A 21,285-nucleotide genomic window follows, 5' to 3' on the forward strand; every position below is an offset into this window, starting at 1 on the left:
AGTTTTTGGCAATATTCAGAAAGATACCCCAACAGGACTTTTCAAAACTGACACAGGATGCTATCATAGATCCCTGACTGCATAATAAGTAATGGCTGAATAAGAGGACTCTGCTTTAACATCGTCCCTCATTCCTCTCACTGAGGTCATTGATATATCTACCAGGATTTTCTCTGATGTTTGTCTCAAGGGAGTGGCAAACATGCTGAGTATTTAATTAAGTATGATATATAGAAACATAATTTTTATTTTGTCAGGTCTCTCAATAAATCTAGTTTCATAAAAAAATAACAAGGCACAAAGAATCAGAAAGACCAATCCAATGAAGATAAAACTGCAGCTAAATTCTGGTGACATTAGGTCTCTCTATATAACTCCCTAGAATAATGTGGATAATTGTATTGTGTTTTAATGTATTTATGCCTTTATATGTATACATCACACATACATATACATATAAAGGCATAAATACATTAAAACAGCTAACATGTAAATTGTTAGGTCTTTTTATTGAATTTTACAATTTCCTACATGTATCCATTTGTAGAATTATATTTTAGGAAAGTTAGTCCACATGAAATTTTAATAGAACACAAAAATCCTATACTGCTCTTATATATACATTGCACATCCTCCCTGATTATCAATTTAATTTTTACCCAGTGTATACTGGGAATTTTGACAATATTTTATAGTTATAACCTCACAAATAGTGACACATTTCATTTTCATTAACTTAGAGTTAATTCTCAATGCTAAGTGACATATAAAATTATTTTTCTTGTGTTAGTTAGCCTTTTAGAACCTGATGTTGCTAACCTGTTATTTATATTTGATGTTAGGTATTTTTGAAGATATTGATGGTAAAAACCCCATGTATCCTGGTACTACTTTGTTTCAGATATCCTTTGTCTGTCTCCAAAATGGACAGGACTTTATTTGCATGTGTTCTTGTCTTTTCTAAATAACATTGCTGTTTTCCTCCAACTCTATTCCAACTGCCTTCAAAACCCTTTCTATACCACTCACCTAACAGCGATACTGCTGGCTGTGAACATTTACCTCCCTTGTCTTCTTTTACTCAACCACTACCAAAATGAAAATGATTATTCTCCATGTACAAATATCTTTAGTGTAGGACACACACACACAGAGAGAGAGAGAGAGAGAGAGAGAGAGAGAGAGAGAGAGAGAGAGAGAGAGAGAGAGAGAGAGAGAGAGAGAGAGAGATTTTCCTTGCAATCTATTTGCCTGTTTGTGTTTTGCTCTTTTAATGCCACAGCATGCCTTGCTTGTGGATTTAATTTCCTTGGCAGTTTCCTTGGTGCCTAATGAAGCTTGATACATAATAAGTATTTCGCTGCTAAAACCATGTAAGGTTTTCTGCTCATGTAAAAACATGACTTTAGTGTGTTGACTTTGCTGTTTTGCCAATATGTGGACAGGTAACAAAACAAAATGCAGTTCAAACAGGTATTCGGCTTCAGGCAGCTTGGGATGGAGAGTCACTAACTCTTTCCCAGGAGGCTTGATTCTCCTTCACCTTCCTTTTCTGGGGTTATCCAAAGTCCTTACATCATCCACACAATTGGCATTTTCCTTCCTCTTCTTTTCCCTTCCTGTAAATTATGGTTAAATCTTAGTTGTAGTAGTCTGTGAGGCTGTATCGTCTCAGTCAGTTTATTTGAAGCTATTCTGAATGTTGGGTTATCTGGACTATTACATTTATTGGAGACCTCTCAGGGGGATTTCCTTGATGGAACCATATTAACCTGAAAGGAATCCACAGCTTCTCATCCTCTGTGGAAGCAAAAGCAGAACCTCCTTTCCAAAGCAACATATCCTTAGATCTTGAAGTCAAGATACCTTTAAAATATATATGTTGGTTTAACTTAGCAGCCTTTACAATCAAATGTCTTTCTACATTTAGCTCATTAACAGTCAAAAAATTCAAAGAAAACACAATAATATATATATAATACAGACTCTCTGTGTATTTTCCATCTTTACATGACTTACTCCTTTTATATTACTCTTACTGTCTCTTTAAAGACTTCACTTTTTGAAACTATTTTTTTTTTTATATAACTGCCTATACTCCTTTTCTTCTCTCTCCTATGCCTATGTACATTTTTTAACACACTGTAAATCATTTAGAGGTTTTATTCATCCAAATGTGTTTTATTGTGAATCTATAATCCATTTTCACTAGGAGAGTTTTAAAATGTTAAGCTATGCAAATTTGCAGCTTTGGCTGCTGGATCTGCCCGCCCTCAGCTTCCCAACATGGTGGAGATATGTTTACTGCCAGCTCTGGGACCCATGCGCACCATCAACTCTGGGAAGCAGTGGGTCTATGCCTCAATCAAGCAGCATGTAACCCAGAACCTTTTTTTTTTTGTCTGTATTAGCAAAAAATAAATCTGCCAAGCAGTGCACTGTGAGGCTTGGAGACACTTCTGTGTACCTCAGTTGATATATGCCATCCTGTATTCAAGCTTGAATGCTGCAGCATCTCTGTGCCACGGCCCACATGACTAACACAAACTAGAAAGCTGCTCTTGGCTCTGTTTCTGTACATTCAGAATCTTTTTCAAGGTTTTTTTTAGGCCTATGTGGATCAGTGACCCATGGTGGGCACCAACTGTAACCAGAAGCTTTTCTGTCTGCCTAGCCCCATGGTCCAGACTTATCTCTCCCACCTGCTGTCCTACAGCCACTTATAAAGTAATTTCTCAGAGGCTTATATCAATTACAAATTGGTCTACGGCTCAGGCTAGTTATTAACTAGCAGTTACAACTTAATTCAACCCATTTCTATTAATCTATATATGGCCATGTGTTCTGTGGCTTTACCTGTGTCTTATTACAACTTGCTTCCCAGGCAGTAGCTCAGCATCTCCTCTGACTATGACATTCTTCTCCCTGTCTCTTTGCCTGGATTTCCTGCCTGCCTCTATTCTGCCCTGCCATAGGCCATAGCAGCTTCTTTATTAACCAATGGTAGCAACATGTGTTCACAGCATAACAGAAAGACCACCCAACAGCAATTATATATATATATATATATATATATATATATATATATATATATATATATATATATATATATATATATGATACATTATATAAGTATATTAATTAATATATATTAACATATATAAGTAGAGGGGGAATTGACAAATTCCATATATCAATTGCTAACCTTAATTCTTGGGCCAATGGAGTCCTATTCAAAAAGATTTTCCCTATACCTATATCATGTAGGATATTGCCTATGTTTTCTTTCTAGCAGTTTCAGTGTTTCAGATTCTAAGTGTGCTCTTTTATGCATCATAGTTTTTGAGCAGGGTGGTGGATACAGGTATAATTTAATTCTTCTGCATGTAGACATCTAGTTTTCTTAGTACCATTTGTTGAAGATGCTTTTTTTTGGTCAGGATATGTTTTTCACATTTTTGTCAAACATCAAGTGGTTGTTGTTAAGTGTCCTAATGTTTTGGTCTTCAATTTTCTACATGTCTGTTTTTGTGCTTATAAAATAATGTTTTTATTACAATGATTTTTATATCTTAAAATCTGGAATGGTATTACCTGCAGAACTGTTCTTTTTTTGGCAAGACTTTTGGGTATCTGTAATCTTTTTTTTTTTTAATTTGAATCTGTAAGTAGATTTTTGGCAAAATGGTCACTTTTAAAGTATTACTTCTACCAACCCATGATTAAAATTCTTTTACTTTTCTAGTGTATTTCTCTGTCTCCTTTTTCAGAGTTTCAACAGTTTTGTCGTAGAGGTCCTACACTTCACAGCTTAGGTTTATTCCTAGATTCTTTTGAGGTTATTATAGTTGGGAGTGTATCAATGACCTCTTTCTCTATATGTTCATTATTTCATTTTCTATTTAAAAATTTTCCCATTCTTACAGCTGTCACTTTGCTTGGATGATTGTATCCTTTCTATAGAAAAGACCCTCAGCTTTACAAGATCCCAATTTGCTAAATGGTGTTATTGACTATGGTAATGTTATCTTGTTTAGAGAATTCTCTACTTTGTCAGTGAGTTCATGTGAATTCCCAACATTTTCTTATATAAGGATATCCAAACTAATGTTGAGGTGCTTGATCCATCTGGAGCTTTCATTTTTTGAAGGATGACAGATATAGTTCTGTTGAATTCTTCTACATAGAGCTATCCAGTTTGAACAGCATCATTTGCTGAAGATGCTGTCTTTTTTTCCCCAGTGTGTATTTTTGTCTCCTTTGTCAAAAGTTCTGAAATCCATGGGTGTATGAAATTATATCTGGGTTTTCAATTGTAATCCATTGATCAGTGTGTCTATTCTTGTGTCAATATGCTAATATCACGCTATTTTTATTACTAACACCCTGTAATACAACCTGAAGTCTGGGATGGTGAGAGCTCCAGCAATTCTTTTATCATTCAGGATTTATTTTAGTTATCATGAGATTTTTAGATTTTACACAGGTAGTAGAAGACTGTTTTTCAGTTTCTATGAAGAATTGTGCTAGAATGTTGTTGGGGATTGTATTAAATCTGTTGAATGTGTATTGCAGTATTTGTCATTTTACCAATGGTAATCCTACCAACCAATGATTGCTGGATGTCTTTCCACATTCTGGTGTCTTCTTTAGTTTCTTTCTTCAATGTCTTTATGTTCTTATTGTTCAAGTCTCACTTGATGTTTAGATTATCCTAAGACATTTCATTTTTGTGGTTATTGCAAAATGTAAAGTTTCCATGATTTCTTTCTCAGTATGTTTCTAATTTGTATATAGGAAGGGTACTTATTTCTGTGAATTAAATTTGTCTCCTATTACATTGCTGTAATATTTATCAAATGTAGAATTTTTCTAGTGGAGTTTTTAGAGTCTTATGTAAATAAAATCATTTCATCTACAAATAAATATATTTTGACATTTTTTATCTTATTTGTATTCACTTTATATCCTTCAGTTTTCTTACTGCTGTAGCTAAGACTTCAATTATTATATTGAGTATGTATCAAAAGTTGTACACCTTTGCCTTGTTCCTGCTAATAGTGAAAATTTTCTGAGTTTCTCCTCTTGTTTCCTATAAATTGCGTTTATTATGTTGATGTTCAGCCCATGTTTGAATGTTTGTGTGGTTTTGTGATCAAAATAATAGTGGCTTCATAAGAAGGATTTGGAAATTTTCTTTCTATTTTTATTCTGATGAGTAATTGAGGAATATTGATGTTATCAGTTTTTTTTATTTAATCTGGTACAATTTGTTCTCAGTTATATTTGGCCCAGACTTTCCTTGGGCAAGGTGAACTTTCTATTACTATTTATGTTCTGTTAGGGGTTATGGAATATTTAAAAAGATTATTTATATTGGTTTCACTTTGGCAGGTGAGATATATCAAGAATTTCATTCACTTCTTTAAGTTACTTTTTTTCTTTCTTTCTTAGTTTTTCAATTTTTTGGAATACAATCTTTTAAAATATGTCCTCACAATCTGTGAATTTCTTTGATATCTCTTTCTTTCTTTTTTTCTTTTTCTTTTTCTTTTTTTGGTTTTTTGAGACAGGGTTTCTCTGTGTAGCTTTGTGCCTTTTCCTCGAACTCACTTGCCTCCTTTATCTCTAAATTTATCACCTTGAATCTTCTCTCTCCATCTTTTGATTAATTAGGTGAATGATTTGTCAAACTTTCTGGTTTGTCTTAATTTTCAGTTTCCATTAGTTTCTGTATTTTCTGTTGATATCTAGGTTTTAATCCATAGTAGTCACATAAGATGCACTTTGTTAGTTTAATTTTTCTATGTCTTTTGAGACTTGCTTTATATCCTAATATGATGTCTATTTGAAATAACATTTCATGTGTTGGTGAGAAGAAAGTATATTCTTCACTGTTCAAGTAGAATGTTCTGTAGATATCTTAACATGCATTTGATTTACGATGCTACAGAACCCTAATTATTTTGTTTTGATTTGTCTGGATGACCCTTCTATTGGGAAAGTAGGATACTGAAATCAGCACCTCTCATTATGTTAGGTTCAATCTGTAGTTTTATCTGTCATAGTATTTCTTTTATGAAATTGGGTACCCTCACCTTTAGAATTATAATATTCTTTCGTTGGATTGTCCCATTGAAGACAGTGTAACTTCCTTTCCTATTTCTTCTTAATAGTCTTGGTTTGAAGTCTATTTTGTCATGTATTAAATTGGCTTGCTTCTTAGTTCTATTTATTTGAGAAATCTTTTTTCTATCCTTTTACTGGAGATGATGTCTATCCTTGATGTAAAAGTGTGTTTCTTGGATCCAGCAGAGGGATGTGTGGTGGTATTGTGTTCCCCAAAATATTGTGCACCCTAATAAACTTATCTGGGGTCAGAGAACAGGACAACCACAATATTAAACATAGAGGATAGGCAGTGGTAGCACACACCTTTAATCCCAGCATTCCAGAGGCAGAAATCCATGTGTTCAAGGATACAGCCAGGCATGGTGACACATGCCTTTAATCCCAAGAAGTGAGCCTTTAATCCCAGGGAGTGATGGCAGATTGCAGAAAGGTATATAAGGCATGAAGACCAGGAACTAGAAGCATTTGGCTGGTTAAACTTTCAGGCTTCTAGCAGCAGTTCAGCTGAAACTCATTCTGGATGAGGACTGAGAAGCTTCCAGTCTGGAGAAACAGAATCAGCTGAGGAACTGGCGAGGTGCTGTAGCTGTGGCTTGTTCTGCTTCTCTGATCTTACAGCACTCACCCCAACACCTGGCTCCAGGTTTGATTTTATTAATAAGACCTTCCAAGATTCCTGCTACAGGATGGGTCATGTTTTCATATCCATTCTGTTATTTTGTGTCTTCTTATTGGGAAATTGAGACCATATTGATGTTGAAAGTCATCGAAAAAGCAGTGTTTGTTGGTTCCCATCCTTTTTGTTGTTGTTACAGTGTGTGATTTTTCCACCTATTTTGATTTGCTGGTCTTAAATTATTTATTCCCTGTATTTTCTGGGGTATAGTTAGCCTCTTCAGGAATAAAGTTTTCATCCAGAACCTTTGGTACAGCTGGATCTGCAAATAGATAATCTTGAAATGATTTTCTTTCTTCTTTTATGGTGATTGAAAGTTTTGCTGGGTATAGAAGTCTGAGTTCGGTATCTGTGGTCTCTTGTAGTTTTGGTATAATGTGTGTGCAGGTCTTTTTGATTTTTAGAGTCTCTACTGAAAAATCAGGGGTTATTCAATGGGTCTGCCTTTATATGTTGTTTGTTGTTTTTCCCTGTTGACTTTTAATATTCTTTGTTGGTTTCTATAGCTTTAGTCTTGTGATCATTTTCTGTCATGGGGAATTTACTTTCTATTGGAGTCTATTTGATGCTCTGTATGCTTTGGTACCTTAGTAGGCATCTGTTACTTCAGGTTGGGAAATTTTCCTTTATGATATAGTTAAAAATCTTCTCTGTGCCTTTACCTGTTTTTCCCCTCCCCTATCTCTAATGTTTTTAGACATGGTCTTTTCACAGTGTCCCAGATTTCATGGTTGACTTGTGCTTTTTTTTTAAAGATTTAACATTTTCTTTGATTAGGCTATTCATTTCTTCTGTCTTGTTTTCAATGCCTGAGATTCTCTCTTTTATCCTTTGTACTCTGTTGATGAGGCACTTAGCGCTTCATTTCCTAAAATTTTCATTTTTAGTTTTATCTTGCTTTGAGTTTTCTTTAGAGTGTTTTTTAACTTTCATGTCTTAAACTGTTTTTATCATTTCATTTCATTGTTTGTTCGTGATTTCACTATTCATTCATTATCCTCTTTAATGTCCCTGAATATATTCATAATAGTTATTTTGAAGTCCTTGTCTTTTGTTATATTGCTGAATGCTATATTGCATTTCTCAGAGCCACTTGTAGTCAGGTTTCTGGGTTCTAGTGGAGACACTGTCTTGGGTGTTAATTATTGTCTTTTGAGCTGGTGTCAAAGCCTTTTTGTTTGGGTTGATTGTTATTTTATGTGCTAGTATTGTGTCTTGTCTTGTTGTATGGGTGTTACATTCTTGCTTCCTTTACCTTTTCTACATCTTAATAACATGTGGTGGCTTGTCTTGGTTGTGTTCACTTAAAGGTGTGGCTACTGGTTTCCCAGGAAGAAAGTGATTCTGACTAATAAGCACTGAGAGAAAGGAATAATGATGTTAGTAGGGGGAAGGACTGAAAGTGTCCACTCTAGGAGGAAAGATGATTCTTTCATGAGGTTCAGTGGAATCTCTAGGGATTGGAGTCAAGAGAGGGAGGACAGGTTCATGAAAGTGGTCTGCTACAGGGCTGCAGATGAGACTGTGGATCCTATTATGCTATCACATTGATTAGTCTGCATGTATTGATTGAAGAATTGAGACCATTAGTATGTGAGTATTATTGAGCAGTGTTTATTGATTCCTGTTATTTGTTTGTGGTGGTGGGAGAATCCCCCTATTTTTTATTTACTGTTCTGGAATTATTCATGTTTGTACTTATTGGTGTAGTTAACCTCCTCAGACTGTTTTTACTTCTAGTTGCTTCTGTAGAGCTGGGCTTGTGGACAGTAATTGCATATATTGGTATAACATCCCATGTAATGAAAATATTTTGCAACTTTCAACTGTTCTCTATTTGTTCTGTACATATTTTTTCTTGACATATATAAAAACATGGGATATCATTTCTGGTCTTGTCTATTTGTTGTTCTTTATGCCCCTTCTCCTGAATATGAACATTTCCCTGTATTTGGACAATTTTTTGGTTTTGGCTGAAAATATTTTTTGCCTTTGATCAGGATTTATTCTGTAGTATCTTTGTTGTAAAAGTTATGTCTTTTCACAGAGTCCCAGAGTTCTTGAATTTTTTTAGCATAGTATTTTTATTGATTATTTGGAATTTCACATCATGCATCCCAGTCCCACTCACTTCCCAATCTCCCATGCCTGCTCCTTCAAAACTAACCCCCCCCCCCAAAAAAAGAAGAAATAAATAGAAAAAGAAACAAGTACATTTTTTTTATAAGCAATGTCCTTCTAACTTCAAGGCTTACTACATTCTAAGGACAACATAAGTGCAATCAGATTTGAATGTTTAATTTTTTTGTCAAATGCACTAATCTGTTATGTAGGTACAAGGACATTTTAAGTGAAAATATAGATAACAGTGTGAATAAGTGATAAAATTAGAATCTATTTATGAAAATAATTCCTAACAAGAAATTAAATAAGAAAAAATGCATGAAATAATGTTGTCTCTGTTCTGTTTTATGTGCACATGTATGCCAGAGAAAGGTATCAGATCTCCTGGAACAAGGAGTACAGGTGGTTTTATGTAGAGAGCTGCTGGTATTGATGGCTTTGGTAGGGACCATGGGAATGTTTAGCAGATCAACCCACCAGAGGAATAACTATGATGGGGAGACTCACTTGGTAAGGCCATGGGGTCACTGACTGTAAATGATCAGTTACTTCTGTCTATAATTTCACATGTACAAAGCTGTAGTATCTCCCCAATGCCAGCACTAATTTCATATGCCATGTACATGTATTCTCATGATGATCTCTCAACCTTATGAGCACATATATTTGTAAATGATTAGGAAGATGACTTCTCATTAAGCTGTATAATTTTTATAAATAGAAATATAGTAGAATATGCTTCATACATAGGTCTATTGTAACATGTGGACTGTAAGTCACTCAGAAGCCTATTTTGTTCCATTAACTCAGAATAACATAAGAAAACAACAATTTCTCCCCAGTCTAAGGCAAGCTATATACATTTTGCTGATTTGAAAACTCAGAACAGTTTTAAACTAGACTGAATGTTTCTGTAAATGCATCATAAGTTAAAAACTTTACAGATATGCACAAAGTCAGAGTTGCAGATGTCCAACAAAGGTTATTAACACAAAGCAACCTAAAACACTATGCCAATTGTGACCAAGGTTATTAACACAAAAACACCTAAGATACAATGCTAATTCTCTGCTTGCTAATCTGCAGCTTGTCTCACCAGGCACTGTGTCTCTGGGAAGACCTATAGTCAAGATACATGTGGTGACTATATGATTGATTTGTTTCTGAAAGAGTCTGTTATTCATCAAGAGAAAACAAAGATATGAAGCATCATAAGAATGTGCAGGATAAAAAATGTTTGTACTGTAAGGTTAACATAAAATAGCATGTGATAATTGGAGAGTGTGGTGATATCTTATTTATCCTGAAATGTGATGTTTTATTTGTGCTTTGATAAATAAAGCTTGCCTGGAGATCGGGGGGCAGGGGGGGGGAGCCCAGCCATTTTAAGTAAACAAGAAGTCAGGCAGCACACACCCTTAATCTGATCACTCATCAGGCAGGATCTATGTGTGTTCAAGGCCATACTAGGGAACAGAGCCAAGTGTGGTGACACATGCCTTTAATCCCAGTACCAACCATAGAGACCTGGAGGTCTGTATCGACAGACAGTGACAAGGAAATGAGGTAGCTGGACTAAGAGGTAATAAGAGGGCAGAAAAGCAAGGCATATAAAGGCATGGGTAGACAGGAAGTACCTCACATTTGGAAACTGCAGAGTTGTTGAGGTAAGGTTGGCTGGTGACTTTCCCAATTTTCCTGATCTCTAAGGCTTTCACTCCAATATTTGGCTCCATGCTTCTTATTTAATAAGGCCATTTAGAAATTTGTCTACATTTGGCAACCAATGTGGGGCAGGAATTCACAAAAAAAGCCACTTGGCTGTGGTCTTGAAGGCCCCAGCTCTGCCAGAGCCTCAAGTGGCTGGAGCTACCTGTGGCTGACTCCTTGTGGGTTCACAGGGCCCCTGGCTCCCAGTTGCATGGCTCAGGCAGGAGCAAGAGGTCAGACTTTCTTTAGGTTTATTTTCTTCTGGTTGGTAGTAGGCTCTCTCTCTCTCTCTGGATTCCCATTTTGGACTGACACCACACTACGTAGCTGCTTTCGAATTCCCTCAGATTTCTACCGTTCTATGCAGTTGATAGATTTGGTAAGTCAATTAAGATATCTTAAAAGGTGAAATTAGTTAAAAGAGAGTTTTTCCCCCATTAAAAAAGGGAAATATTTTTACAAGGGAAGGGTTTGGGTCTCTGTTTGATAACACATTAGGCAGTCTGAAAATGGAACAATTAAATGAGAGGATAACTAATGTTAATGGGATGTATGCAATATCAATTATGAATATTATTTGTTTAATCACTTTTATTTTAGTATAAAGAGGTTGGTAAATTTAAGTGACAAGATAAAAGGTTTAGAAAAACTTGTTAAAATGGATCATAGAGAAATTCAGACCCAGACAGGAGAATTTAACTGTGAACCTAACTCAGGATTGACTTTAGAAAAACCGGTTAAAATGAATTATAGAGAAATTCACATCCAGACAGAAGAATTTAAAGGTGAAATTATTTCAGGATTGAATTATACAGTTATAGAGAGACAGCCTGTTTTCAAACAACCAAACTTAATCTACTCAATAACCTTATGGGAGCTACCTGCTAAAGGGCCTGTACCAGCTAATTGGACTCCAGTGGAAATGTTAGATTTAAGGAGATTTAAAGAAGCTATAGTATTATATGGCATGTATTCTCCATTTGTAAAGCAGATGTTAAACTCGTAGTCAATTTGTAATAGAATTGTCCCTCAGGACTGGAAAGAATTTGATACAGCTGTCCTAGAAGCTGTGACACAATTACAATGGAGAACATGGTTCAAAGAGGAAGCTAAAACAATAGAGCAACAATGTAGGACTAGAGGTATAGAAATTTTCCAGGATCAGTTTCTTGGAAAAGGCAAATATGCTGATATACAATGACAATGTTTATCTGATAACAAAATTTTAATTCTATGCTGCATGGCAGCCATGAATGCTTGGGACAGAATTGAGAAAGCAGGAAAGAAAATTGAGTCATTTACAAAAGTTATACAGACCCCAGAGAATCCTGTCATGGATTTCATACAAAGGCTATCTTCAACAGTAAATAGAATGATACCAAATTTAGAAGCTAGACAGATAATATTTGAATCTTTGGCTTTTGAGAATGCAAATATAGCATACAAAAGAATAATCAGGCTGTTAAAGGCAAGATCAGCACCCTTAGCGAATTGGATCAGGGACACAATTAATATTGAGTCTCATGACCATGATGAGATGTGGATAGGAGAGATTATATCAAAAGCTCTGAGGAAAAATAATAATTTCGGATGTTTTAATTGCAATAGACAAGGTCATCTGAAAAGGGAGTGTAAAGAGGGCCTTCCTAGAAACAATGTTTATTCAAGGAACAATGGCAACAGAATGCCCCTCCCTTCTGGATTATGCAGAAGGTGTGCTAAGGGTAATTGGACCAAAGAATGTAGATCAACAAGGGACAGACAAGGTATTCCTTTGCCTCTGCCCATGAGAAACTCCCAGAGGGGCCTCATGCAGGCCCCCCCCCCCAGCAAATTCAGTTCAGATTTTTCTTTCATCATAGAAGAAACCCCTTCTTAGAACAATTAAATAACCAAATGCCTATTGGAATAAACCAGGTTGCCTGGTGTGATAGAACAGCCATAGAAGAGAGAATAGAAAAATCAGGAGAATCCATAAAGCAAAATTTTTGACAAACTTCTATAAATGAACAAAGACCAAAATTAAGAATACAAATAAATGACATTCTTGGAAGGTTTATTAGACACAGTGCAGATGTTACAATAATTGCACCAGAATTTTGGCATCCAAATTGGCCTCTTCAGGAGGTAAATGTTCAGCTACTAGGGATTACAACATTATCTCAAGTGATGCAGAACACAAGATGGCTCAAATGTGTAGAGCCTGAACAACATAGAGGAAAATTAAAGGCATGTGTGGCTAATATAGCTATGAATTTATGGGGCTGTGATCTATTACAACAATGGAATACCCAGATTAACATTCCTCCAACCTCAGAAACAAACCATAAACGAACAAATGTTTCTGAGAGAAATATTAGGAGTTATTTTTATAAAGAGCAGTCAATGGACATCCAGATTCAAGAACAAGGCACAACAACTGCTGATCTTTCAAAGATACCAACAACTCTACCTTTAAAATGGTTAACAGACTAGCCTGTATGGGTTCATCAATGGCCTTTAACAACAGAGAACCTGCAGGTTTTAGAATAGCTGGTACAAGAGCAGTTAAATGCTCAGCATATTGAAGAATCAACCAGATCTTGGCATTCTCCTCTATTTGTTATTAAAAAGAAATCTGGTAAGTGAAGAATGGTAACAGACCTAAGAGCAATTAACAAAGTAATTGAGCCAATGTCCTCTCTACAATCTGGAATTCTTTTGCCTTCTCAGTTACATCAATGATGGCCTCTTATAGTTATCAATTTAAAAGACTGTTTCTTTTCAATACCCTTATAAGAAAAGGGCAAAGATTTGCCTTCACAGTGCCTACTTATAATAATTCTCAGCCTCTCAATAGATATCAATAGAGGGTTCTCACACAGAGAATATTAAATAGCCCAGCCCAGTGCCAATATTTTGTACAACAGTCATTGGAAGTAATACATAAACAATTTCCTAAATCAATAGTTTATCATTACATGGACAGTAGTTTACTAGCTGATTCAAATGCAGATAATATAGAAAGAATGTTTGAAGAAGTAAAGAAAATTTTGCTTTGTTGGGGATTAGAAATTGCTCCTGAAAAGATACAAAGAGGAGAGTCTATTAATTATTTATGATATAAATCATATCTACCAAATTAGACCCAAAAAGGTGCAAATTAGAAGAGATCGATTATGGATTCTTAATGACTTTCAAAGATTATTCTGAGACATTTCCCATCTCTGAACTGTTGTTGGGGTAAAAAAATGATATTGGGGTAAACAAATAAACTAAGTAATTTATACAAAACCTTAGAAGGTGACAAGGACTTAAATAGTCCAAAAGAATTATTAGCTGAAGCTGAGAGAGAATTGGCCTTGGTGGAAAAGAAAGTACAAGAAGGACATGTGGATCATGTGGATCCCAAGCTTGATTGCATTTTGGTTATTTTACCCTCTAAGTATTCTCATATAGGAATTTTAATGCAGAGGGAAGATATTATATTAGAATGGATATTTTTACCAAATAAACAGAGTAAAAGATTAAAAACTTACGTGGAAAAGCACTCTGACTTGATTTTAAAAAGAAAATTGAGACTTTGTCATTTAGCAGAAATAGACCCAGCAGAAATTGTCATACCTTTAACTAAGGATGACATTGACAAATTATGGGCAGAAAGTGAACCTTGGCAAAGAGCTTGTAGTAATTTTTTTTGGAGAGATTAACAGCAAATATCCCCACAGTGATAGCATTCAACGTATAAAGAGAGCTGATTGGATTCTGTCTCAAATTGTATCAGAAACACCCATATCTGGAGCTCATACACTTTATACAGATGCAAACAAATAAGTAAAGGCAGGTTAAAAGTGAGAAAATTTAAGTAAAGTGGTTCAAAGTCGTTTTAATTTGATTAAAAAATTGGTAGACCAAGGGGAGTTCTCCAGAGAACATTGCTGGACTGTGCTGCATCTTTTCCAGAACCCACCATCTACCTATTTCTTCATTTGTAAGTTACCCACTAAATAAATCTCCCTTTTAACTACATGGAGTGGTCTTAATGATTTCACTAATAGTAAAGGTTTAAAAAAGGATTTTTCCAAAACCTGGCAACAAGCCAAGGAAATTATAAGGAAATGTCCTTCTTGTTCTTTTTAAAATCAGATACCACTACCCAGAGGAAGTAACCCAAAGGGCACCCAGAGGAATGAAATTTGGCAGATGGATGTGTTTCATGTTCCAGAATTTGGAAAATTGAAACATGTACACCACACTATTGATACTTATTCCAGATTTCAATGGGTAACTGCTTTGAGTTCAGAAATGGCTGATTCTATAATCACACATTTGCTAGAAGTTATGGCCATCATGGGTATACCTGCACAAATTAAAACCGACAATGTTCCAGCATATGCCTCTGGTAAAATGAAACAGTTTTTTGCTTATTACAATATAAATCATATTACAAGTATACCATGTAATCCTAAAGGCCAAGGAGTCATAGAAAGATCAAACAGAGCTCTAAAGGGTATGCTAAATAAACAGAAAGGGGTAAAAAAAACCCAGAAAGATTACATAATGCTCTGTTAACTTTGAATTTTCTCAGTGCTAATGAAAAAGGAACAACTGCTGTGGAGAGACACTGGATAATAAAAACAACTACAGAATTAAATAAGCCTAAATACTTCAAGGATGTGCAGACCACAGAATGGAAACCAGGATATGTGTTCTGTTGGGTATGAGGTTTTGCTTTTGTTTCTACAGAGGAAAAAAAAACCTATGGATACTATCAAAATTGATAAAGGTTTGATTTGAAAAACAGAGACCTCTTAATTAGAAGAGGTGATAGTTCATCAACCAACATGACCATCCAATTAAAATTAACTTATACTACTAACAAATGTTTTTCATTTAATCAGATGTAACTTGCCAAAAGAGAACTTTCCCAAAGTTAGGCTTGGGGAAGGGCTTTTGTTTTTGTCTTTCAGGAGAATGAAGTCTAATGAATCTGAAGAACTCTGGACAAATGAGACATCTGAATAAAAGGGACAAATCATTCAGTAAAAATGGCCAAAGAAAAAGAGTAATTTGGCCTACTGGTATATTGCATAAAAAATTTCATAAGTCTTCCTAAGTGTTTCTGCTCTTCTCTACAGACACTTAACACAAATGGTCTTTAATGTAGTCCCAGTTCAATTAAAATTAAAGCTGGTTTTGGAGTTTGAGAATGGCTCTCTCCTTCTCTAAACCCAAACATGTTTGTTAAAAGAACAATGCAAAATCTCTGTGATGTCAGAAGAGCCATCTGATATAGGACAGAAGAAAACCAAAATTAAGGGATTATTCTACTACCAGTGATCTCAATTCTTTGATTCTATTTTGATTCTTTAAACTTTTCTTGATATGAATTTTATATTAAAATTTATAATATATATATTTTACACTTTTGTTATGATATTTATGGTCATATAGAATACTAACTAATTCTAGAAAAAAGACTTCATTTAGCTGCCTATACATGTTTTTGTGTTGGAGTCTCTATCAGGTTTCTGTAGGGAATTATGAACACACCTGACAGCAAATCTGAAGTTTCCAAAAAGATGATGGGTCCCCACAATGATAAATCCACATGGACAATAATAATACTACTAAGCTGACAAATATCACCCAAAGATCAGCTTTGAACTACAAATTACTCAAGACATTTTGAGATAGCTAGCTGAGATGATCCAGCCTCACAGACCACTTGAGCAAGGACTTGAATAAGCCCTGCACTTTTGCATTATGCAGAGACTGGACAAAAAATGATACAGTTACCACTCCCAGGACTTGACAATTAATCCAAAATTTTTCGTTTCCGGAACCCTGAAGCTGCCTTCACCCACACACAGCAGGAAGCTATTTTAAGAACATGATTCCCACATTCCCAAGAGGTGGGGTGGGTGGTTTTTGGTCTTTCAGTGGGTTTTGGATAATTTTCATTGTTTAGGATAGTTAGTTACAAGTTGTTACTGTTAATGGTCAAGAAAAAAGACTAAACAAAAGAAATTAGATTTAAGGTTCTTCTTGGAGAAAAAAAAGAGGATATAGATAAGGAGTAGAATATTGAATCTACTCTAAAAAAAGATATAGAAATGATATAATAAGGGTAGATTATTGAATCTATTCTGAAAAGAAAAAAGAGAGTATATAGCATTGATATAGATGAAAAGGTAGATTATTGAATCTACTTTTAGAAAGCAACTACTGGTTTTAAATATTTTACATTGGATTGGATTTTTGTATATTTTATATAAATTATGTATATTGATATAATTTTGAGATTGATTTTTGTTAGAAAATACTGTACCTATATTCTAATCTTGTTCCAGGTATTGTACTTATACAGTTTATTTAACAATGTAATGCAATTGGCTAATCATTGAAAGATATTATTACCAAATATTAGGATGTAAAGAAAAGGAAGTTAGTAGTTAGTCATTACAATTGAACTTGTAGTCATATTAGGTATGATCTTAAGGTCAAGCATAGATATATTTTAGATAGACAGGTCATGTTCAAACCCTTCAGAGATCTACAGAATATGGCATGTAAAATGTTTTAATAACATAGATTTTTTCTTTCTTTATGACTATGAGACATGTCTGCTCCTGGCAGCACCAATCTACTACAGAGAAGATATGGACATTGAAGAAACTGCATATGTAGTTTACTTTCACTGTGGCAAATGTTAGCAACTGGACAACAAAGTGCCCTCAAATCCACTGCTGACAGAATGCTATCCAAAACTGACAAACAGGACACAAAACAAAGGACTACTGATACTTGTCAAGACAAGTATGGTTGCAACTTTGGCAATGGGCATCCTCTGAGGCCAGGGAAATATGGCACCATCCCTTAAGTTGCTTTGCCATCTGGAAAAGGTACAGTGCCCCTTCCTTCAAAGGCAGCTGAGCAAGCAGTGGACGGATGGCTCCTGGTGTGCAGTGGAATGGTAGCTGGAACAATTATTCTTGGAGGAGTAACTAGACTGATGAAGTCTAACATCTCAACGGTAAAAAGGCATTTAAGAAAGGAGATGAAGCTACCTAAAAGCCAAGAAGAATGGGAAGCCTAATTCCAAAAATACCAGCAATTTCTAGAATTTAAAAACTTGAATCATGACAGGACAGTGGCAGAATTAAAGTTTATCTGGTACGTGTAATACTCACAGCAAATGTGGGGTCACGCATTAGGCCTTGCATACATCCTGTTTCACACATGAATCTGTCAGATATGCTAAGCCTTAGTCTGAAGATGATGCCCCAGTTTTGCAGAGAAACCTCTGGTGGCTGTTGAGGCAGCTGACTGTTTCTGTCAACTCACATTTTTTGGAAGTCACTTGTTTGCACTTCCTGTTTTACTAGGGAATATTATTTCTTTCTCAGGTCTCTGAGGGAGGTGAGATTAAATAGTTGTATTTACAGTTTTCCTTCTTAAAAATTTCAGAAAAGAAACTCAGTAAGGAGGTGTAAAGTGTATAGATTTGCAAGACATCATAAGATAGTTTTCTGTTAGTAATACAAGATAGGATAGAAAGTGAATCGGGTACATTTTCGACTCACCAAAACAGGATAGATAATGGAGCATTTTCTCTGAATTTGTCAAATGCAAATGGACTAGACACTGTTGATATATTTATTGCTTGTATATATTGTATATATTAATGTACTTATTATATATAGTTTTCCTTATTAGTTATAACGTTTTTATTAAAGACAAAAGAAGGGAAATGTGGTGATATTTTATTTGTGCTCTAATAAATAAAACTTGCCTGATGATCAGAAGCAAGCCAGCCACTATATTAGACATAGAGGTCAGGTAATGGTTGCACATGCCTTCAATCCTCAGGCATCTGTCTAGATCTCTGAGCTCAAGTCCACATTTGGGAACAGAGCTAGGCATGGTGACATATGCCTTTAATCCCTGCACCAACCATAGAGGTCTGTATAGACAAACGGGAAGTGACAGAGCTTGGCAGGAAGAGGAAGTGATGCAGCTAGGCTGAGAGAGCCAATGAGAGAACAGAACAGAAAGGTATATAGGTGTGGGTAGACAGAATGTAGGTCTCTCTTTGGAAGCTGCAGAGTTGGTGAGGTGAGGTTAGCTGTAGCTCTTCCTCTTCCTCTGATCTCTCTCAGGCTTTAATCCCAATTTCTAGCTACATGTTTTTGGTTTTTTTTTGTTGTTGTTGTTGTTTTTTAATATGACCATTTAGTAGTTCATCTACAGAATAGATTTTATGGGTGGAATTGGGGGCAGGGCCAACTGGAACTGGAGAATCAGGTGGGGAGGGGGCGGGGATACAGGGAGAGACAGCGGAAACTGAGGATCATTTAAAGGGTGGTATGGATTTTTAGTGCAATTCAATCTTCCTAAAATATATGAAAGTGATCCTAATGAACTATCCAAATAATATGGGAGATAGAGTCTCATTCCTCCATTGTTGAAGGCAACACCCACACAACTCATTGAACCTGGATATGAAAAGCTAATGCCTACATAAAAACCCTTATTCTTATTTTCTAGCACCTTAGGTAGAGAACGTTACTCTGCAAGTTACCAAAAGAGAAACATATATACTAATCCAAACACAAAACCTTTGATCTACAATGGTATGCTACCTGCAAAACATACCAGGGCAAGAGTAACATGCTGATTTTAGGAGTAACCAACACCAAACAATATGTAATTAGTCTTAAAGTCCACTCCATGAGATGGAACCCATACTCAATACTGCTTTGGTGACCAAGAACCAGAGACTAGATAGTCCAGAGTCCTAAGGTAAAACTAGATTCCACTGATCTTAAATAAAAGGAATAATAAAATTAGTCCTAAAGATATTCTTCTATATTGGTAGATCAGTGCTTTTTTTCAGCAATCAACAGGCTTCCTCCCGCAGCATATAGGAACAAATACAGATATCCACAATCAGACATTTTACACACACACACACACACACACACACACACACACACACACACACGTGCGCGCGGGGCGGGGCAGGTAGGGAGGGAGAGGGTAAGGGAGTCAGGGGAAGAGGTAGAAGGAGAGACCTTTGAACACTTTGCTTTAAATGGGATGTCTCCATCATATCCCTTCCTCAAACCTCAGTATACCTCATAGAAGAAGAGGTAAAAAGAGTGTAAGAGCCAGAGGTGATGGAAGACACCAGGTGAACAGTGCCCACCCCCAAGTCAACTGAGGAAATCTTATATGAAGTCACAGAGACTGAAACATCAAACACAGGCCCTGCAGGGGTCTGCACCAGATCTTCTTTGTACGTTTTGTCGTTTTCAGTTTTGTTTTTTGGGGACTCCTAAGTATGTGAATGAGTGGTTCTCTGATTCTCATGGCTTCTCTTGGGCTCTTATTCTTCTGTTACTTTGCCTTGTCTTAATTCAATGTATGGTTTTGTTTTACTGTATTATATTTTATTTGGTTATGTTTTGTTGTTATCTCTTAGAATCCTGCTCTTTTTTAATGAGAGAAAGGGAGTAGATTTGGAGGGGAAAGGAAGTGGGGAGGAACTTTGAGTAGTAGAGGCAGAGGAAATTTGTAATCAGGATATATTACATGAGAAAAGAATCTTTTTTCCATGAAAGGGAAAAAAGAATCAATTGCAAGATTAGATAGATAGATGATAGATAGATTAGATACATTGATAGATGATGATGATGATGAAGATGAAAATAGATAGATGATAGATAGATGGATGGATAGGTAGATAGATAGATAGATAGATAGATAGATAGATAGATAGATAGATAGATAGATAGATAGATAGATAGATAGACAGCTGAGAAGACTGACAACAAAACATCATCAAACTGGATGCAAAGATTAACCTGAAGAAATAGATGAGGCAAGCTGGTATTGCAGCCAACTGGAATTCCCAAGGGCAGAGCAGTGTCCCATTGCATGAGGCTTCTAAGGAAAAAACAAACATAACAGAAGGGACATCATCAAATTTGCTTGCAGATATCCAGCAGAAACCGACAAATCATGTCTAAGGCAGTCAGCTGAATTTCCCCATCTGGATTCCCAGGAAGAGCTGAAAAAAACAAATGAAAGATTGGCCAAAGCAAATTTATCTGGGGGTAGGGGTCAGGGCTATTGGAAACTCCAGCTTACTGTGTCAACTTTTCCAGTCAGTTTCTGCTGAAAGATGTGAGTACCTCATTTGATCATGTGATCTCTTTGTTGCTATTTATTCTGTTACTTCTAAGCTTCATCCAAGGGGACTCTATATATACATATATATATACTTATATATATATATATAAGTATACATACATGCATGCAGTAACAGTGAAAAAAGAGGCTAAGACTGAGAAAACAAGGAAGGGAATATGGGATGGTTTGGAAGGAAGAAGGGACAGGAGAGACGTAATTATTTAATAATCTCAAAAATTAAAAAGTATAAAAAAAATTGAAAGGAAACATTTTTTGTTATTTGGCAGGATGGATTTTTCTGTTTAGGTGACTGCTTTCCCATGGTTACAACTCAAAGTAAAAAGTCATAGCACAACAGAATGAGTTTAAATCTCTGAAATAATGTTACAAAATTTGAAAGGGTGGACTTTAAAACAAATGTAATGTGAGGACTGAAGAGTTACATGAATCACTCCTAATTATATGTA

At 35.6% G+C, this 21,285-nt stretch overlaps 1 protein-coding gene across 1 annotated transcript in view; it reads right to left on the minus strand.

Annotated features, from left to right (window-relative positions):
- LOC102923317 (complement factor H-related protein 1-like) overlaps positions 1–21,285 on the minus strand; it is a 256,566-nt gene that overhangs the window by 10,276 nt on the left and 225,005 nt on the right. The window lies entirely within an intron of this gene.

The sequence above is a fragment of the Peromyscus maniculatus genome, chromosome 11 (genome assembly GCF_049852395.1).
Source record: "Peromyscus maniculatus bairdii isolate BWxNUB_F1_BW_parent chromosome 11, HU_Pman_BW_mat_3.1, whole genome shotgun sequence".
In the NCBI taxonomy this organism is placed as follows: domain Eukaryota; kingdom Metazoa; phylum Chordata; class Mammalia; order Rodentia; family Cricetidae; genus Peromyscus; species Peromyscus maniculatus.